Genomic DNA, 5,965 nt, shown 5'->3' with positions numbered 1-5,965 from the left:
CTGGAAGGTATGTAAGCTATCTGCTGTCCTGATGTCAATGGGGAGCTCATTCCACCATCTTGGATCCAGGATAACAAACCCACATGTTTTTGCTGATGGGAACTTGGGTCCCCCTCGCAGCGAGGGTGCAGCGAGCCGTTTGGTTGATGCAGAGCGGAGTGCACGTGCTGGGGTGTACGGTTTAACCATGTCCTGGATGTAGGAAGGGCCAGATCCATTCGCAGCATGGTACGCAAGTACCAGTGTCTTTAAGTGGATTCTAGCAGTTACCGGGAGCCAGTGAAGGGAGCGGAGTGGTGTGGGAGAATTTAGGAAGGTTGAAGACCAGACGAGCCGCTGCATTCTGGGTGAGCTGCAGAGGTTGGATGGCACATGCAGGTAGACCAGCCAGGAGGGAGTTGCAGTAGTCTAGGCGTGAGATGACGAGAGCCTGGACCAGAACCTGCGTCGCTTTCTGAGTCAGCTGGGGACGTATCCTCCTGATGTTGTAAAGCGTGTATCTGCAGCAACGGGTTGTAGCAGCGATGTTTGCAGTGAAGGACAGGTTGTTATCTAGGGTCACACCCAGATTCCTTGCAGTCTGAGTCGGGGAAACAACAGAGGTGCCTTTATTTGAAGTATGAGTAGAAGTCCTGCATTGAAAAGGTTACTTGATGTAGAATGGCTTGATTTAGTTTCATATTAAGTCATAGTTTAGGAAACCGTGACAAATGTATTATTGTAGTTTGTCATAAAAAATGGTGTGGTAATTACTGTAATTGGTGTGTGCCAATTACAGAGGCATCACACTACTCAGCCGTGAGGCCATGGTTCTCAGCAGGAAACCGATGGACTGTCCACTCCAAGTAGGGAATGAGTCCTTACCCCAAGTGAAGGAGTTCAAGTATCTCGGGGTCTTGTTCTCGAGTGAGGGAACAATGGAGCGTGAGATGGGCCGGAGAATCGGAGCAGCGGGAGCGGTACTGCAGTCGCTTTACCGCACCGTTGTGACGAAAAGGGAGCTGAGCCAGAAGGCAAAGCTCTCTGTCTACCGGGCCATTTTCGTTCCTACCCTCACCTATGGTCATGAAGGATGGGTCATGACCCAAAGAACGAGATCGCGGATACAAGCGGCCGAGATGGGTTTTCTCCGCAGGGTGGCTGGTGTCTCCCTTAGGGATAAGGTGAGAAGTTCGGTCATCCGGGAGGGACTCGGAGTTGAACCGCTCCTCCTTCGCGTCGAAAGGAGCCAGTTGAGGTGGTTCGGGCACCTAGTTAGGATGCCACCTGGGCGCCTCTCTAGGGAGGTGTTCCAGGCACGTCCAGCTGGGAAGAGACCAAGGGGTAGACCTAGGACCAGGTGGAGGGATTATATCTCTTGGCTGGCCTGGGAGCGCCTTGACCCCCCAGTCAGAGCTGGTTGATGAGGTTGGGGCTCTCTGCTGGAACTGCTACCCCCGCGACCCGACCATGGATAAGCGGGAGAAGATGGATGGATGGATGGGTCATACAAAATCATGTTGATGTGTCTTGAGAAAATATGTTTTTAATCAGTAAAATGTACTTAAGTACTTAATGCAGAAAGATTGAATGTAACCACTCTAAATATTCTATAAATAATTAAAAGGGAAAGAATAACCTCATACAGAAATACAACAGCCATCAGTCCCTGAGATAACATCAACCCTTCTGTACACCTTACTTTTTTGACGAGGTGAAGAATTTTAAAAGAATGTACAATAAATACCTGAAAAAGTAAAGAGAAAAATTAGTTTTGAAAATGTCTTAAACCAGAATAATCCTAACGCTGTCTTCCCTCTCTTCATTTCTCCCCAAGATGAGTGCAGAGTTTCTGGAACAAATCTGAGGACAGCTGGGTTTCTTCTTCCTCCACTCGTGGTAAAGTATGGCATTTAAAAGTCTTAGTAAGCACACACCTTTAAATGTCTTCAGAACGTCCTCGGAAAGTAAAAACTTTAGAAATGCCATAATAGTTTTTGAATAGTGTCAGAAAATGTCATAGGAAAGTCATAGCATATTGCAAAAACATTAATTAAAAGTCACAAGAATTTCATTACAATGTTTGCCAAAGAGAAGTTACAAAAAACAATTTCATTTTTCATAAAAAGTCAGAGCTTATTGCAGAAAATCATTAAACTACAAAAAGTCATAGAAAAGTTAAATTAAATTCACAATAATTAGCAAATAATGTCCTTAAAAGGAGAAATGCCTTTAAGAAATCATAAATAGTTTATAAAAGTCATTAATGAGGACGTATAAAACACATTTTTTTTTTTTTTTTTTTTTCAAAATGTGATAATTACTCGTCATGACAAATAGAACTTAAACCTTTTCTCATTGTATGACCCAGTGGCTCACCTGGTAGGGCAGGTGCACAGTGAGCCAGGAAGAATCCTAGATGCCAGGGTTCGTATCCCCCCTGCGGCTGCAGTGCTGCTTTTCAGGACCAAAAAAAGCAAAAATTTGGAAAAAAAGCACAAAAAAAAGATTTTCTGTAATTTGTTTTATCCTGTTCTCCTACTCTTCCTGCCTCTCCTACTCTACCTGCCTCTCTTATCCTACGCTACCTGCCTCTCCTACGCTACTCTACCTGCCTTTCCTACGCTACCTGCCTCTCTTATCCTACGCTACCTGCCTTTCCTACACTACCTGCCTCTCCTACTATGCACTACCTGCCTCACTTACTGTGCACTAACTGCCGCAGCTACTCTGCCTAACTCAGCTACTCCGAGTATCGAACCCCGTACATGCTAAGCAGCAGACCTGAACTCGACACGGGCGCCTTAATGCCGAGAACAGACCCAATCCGGCCACCAACACATGTACATGAAGACCTGTGCTCCGGGCGCATTTATCTTCTTCATTTTGAGTAAAGCACTTTAAAAATCACTTTACCTCACAAGGTTTCAAACACACAACCTCAGGTATTCTGACCTGACACTTATCCCTCTGAGCCATCTGTCCTGAGATGATTACGTTTCGAAGAGCTTATGACCTGTTCATTTGGGTTTTTGAACCTTAAAGATTACTGCACCTGAAAAGCCTTGAACCAACAACCTTCTGTCTCACAGTCTGTGTTCTATCCCTCTGAGCCACTTGACCAGTGACTGCTACATTTCATTTGGTAACTTCATTCTGTACTTTGGGTGGTTAGACTTGGAAAATGCATGGACCTCACAGGGATCGAACCCAAGACTCCTGCTCACCGGAGCAGCGTTGCATCCCACTAAGCTATTTCATTTGGGACAGTCTTGAATTGTTTGGGAGATTATGTCACAAAGAAAATGTAAAAAAGGGAAACAAAATAAGTCATAGTGTACATCCAATAAGACTGTCAGTTAAGTGTCACACAATTATGCCACCAACATTTGCAAATGAGAAACCCTTTGTTCACATCATTTGGATGTTTTACCTGAAAAACAGGTGCAAATAAAGAGGGTTGAACCGAGAACCTCCAGACATCAAGGCAGTGTTTTATCCCAGTCAGCCATTTGACCATTATTCTTCGTTTGGTAATCTAATTCTACACTTGAAGAGTGGGTGTTGAAGATCAAAAACATCTCTGCACCTCATGGGGATCGAACCTAAAACCTCAGTTCTTCGGAACAATAGTGTCTCACTGAGCCATTTGATCTGAGACTTTGGTATTGTGTTTGTGATACAAAGGATATCTCAAAAAGTCATAGTGCCGCAGCGACTCTGCACTACATGCTGCAGCGACTCTGCCCAACTCAGCTACTCCGAGTGTCACATGCTAAGCAGCGGACCTGAACTCGACACGTGCGCCTTAATGCCGAGAACAGACCCAATCCGGCCACCAACACATGTACATGAATACCTGTGCTCCGGGCGCATTGATCTTCTTCATTTTGATCAAAGCACTTCAAAAATCACTTTACCTCACAAGGAAACAAACAGACAACCTCAGGTCCTCTGAGCTGACACTTATCCCTCTGAGCTATCTGTCCTGAGATGGTTACGTTTCGAAGAGCTTATGACCTTTTAATTTGTGTTTTTGGACCTTAAAGATTACTGCACTTGAAAAGCCTTGAACCGACAACCTGCAGTCTCACAGTCTGTCTTCTATCCCTCTGAGCCACTTGACCATTAACGATTGCATCTTACGGACGTTGGGTCTGACCTGGGTCGATATTGTTTCGTTTGGTAATGTAATTCTACACTTTGGGTCTTGAACTTCCAAAGATCTCTGCACCTCATGGGGATCGAACCCAAAACCTCAGCTCACCTGAGCAGCGTTGTATCACTCTGAGCTATCAGATTGAGACATTGACTTGTTGTTTGGTAGATTATGTCACAAAGAAAAATGGAAAAAAGGAAATATAATAAGTCATAGTACAGTCCATCTGAAAAAAGCTGTCCTTGTAAGTAAGTCACACAATTGTGCTAGCAATGTAAATTAAAAGCTCTTCTCTACGCTTTTTCACACCATTTTGGATGTTTTACCTGAAAACCAGTGCAAATAAAGAAGATTGAACCGAGAACCTCGGGCCATCAAGGCATGGTTTTATCCCAGTTAGCCATTTGACCTGGGCCGAAACACTTTCGTTTGGTAATCTAATTCTACACTTTGGGTGTTGAACTTCAAAAAATCAATGCACGTCATGGGGATCGATCCCAAAACCTCAGCTCACCTGAGCAGCGTTGTATCACTCTAAGCTATCAGATCTCAGCCTGTGATTGGTCATTGATAGACTTTCCTACAGCTACCATGGTCTCAAGTTAATGCAAAACTCTGCTCTTCTTTAATCTGGATTGTTGATATCACTGATCCCTCTAAGAATCAAACCCACAACCTCTGGTCTTCTGATCCGTCTCGTATCACTCTGAGCTAAATGACCTGAGTTAATGTTCTGGTGGAGAGTTTCTCTTGGTTGGGGTTGTGAAACAAAGTCAATGTGTAGAAAGTATGTAACGAAATTGCACCACCACCAGATGTTAATGTAAAACTGTTCTCTTTGCTTATTTGAATTCATTATCTTGGGTGCTTTACCTTAAAAGTCACTGCAAATGATAAGCATTGAGCCACCAACCTCCGGCCTTCAAGGCAGTGATTTATCCCCGTGAGCCATTTCACCTGGGTTACCTTTGTGTCGTTTGGTAATCTAATTCTACACTTTGGGTCTTGGACTTAAAAAAACATTTGCACCGGGTGGGTGTTGTATTTGGAAACATCACTGCACTTCATGAGGATCGAAGCTAAGCGTTCAGTACTTCAGAACAGTCTTGTATCACTCTGAGTAGTGTTTGTGTCACAACCTCAAAGAAAGAAACGTCTAATAACCTTTCAAAGTAATTTTCTTTACGGTCGACCCAAGATAGGAATTGAACACAGAACCTCAGCTCTACAGAGCACACATCTTCCACTCTGAGCTACATGACTGATCCCACTTCACAGTACCTTTTGTACCTGTTCTGTGGGAAATTGGACGTATACATTTACGGCAGCCAATAAGAATCGAACTCACAACTGAGCTGTATGATCAGACATGCTTTCATACGTTAGACCTTTCGGTTTCTTCTCTTTGGCTGTTGGATCTAACGACAAATCGATAAACATATTGCACACGGTGGGAGTTGAATAGACAACCTCATGCTTTCTCAGAGCTTTTTTTGACACACTGAACTAATCCATCTGACAGGCAGTGTTACATACAAATACAACTAGTATGCAATAATAATAATAACTCATTAATTTAGGTGTTGAACCAAAAAAAGTCACATTTTTTGTGGCGTATTTGGTTCATTTCTTACCAGGGTATATTTGTCTTCTACTTCTTCTTGCATGGCAGACTGGTGTAGTGTTTTCATACCTTAAATAATACAAATAAAACTATTTCATGTTCATGTTCAAACTCTACTTTGTGTGCAAATAATTAACCCAGATTAAAGTCCTTCTGATTTTATGTGAAATTCGTAAAATTAAATAAACAAAATGCCACACAAA

This window comes from Gymnodraco acuticeps, unplaced genomic scaffold (genome assembly GCF_902827175.1).
Source record: "Gymnodraco acuticeps unplaced genomic scaffold, fGymAcu1.1, whole genome shotgun sequence".
NCBI lineage: Eukaryota > Metazoa > Chordata > Actinopteri > Perciformes > Bathydraconidae > Gymnodraco > Gymnodraco acuticeps.
The sequence above is the reverse complement of the archived record's forward strand: the minus strand, read 5'-3'. Positions refer to the sequence as shown.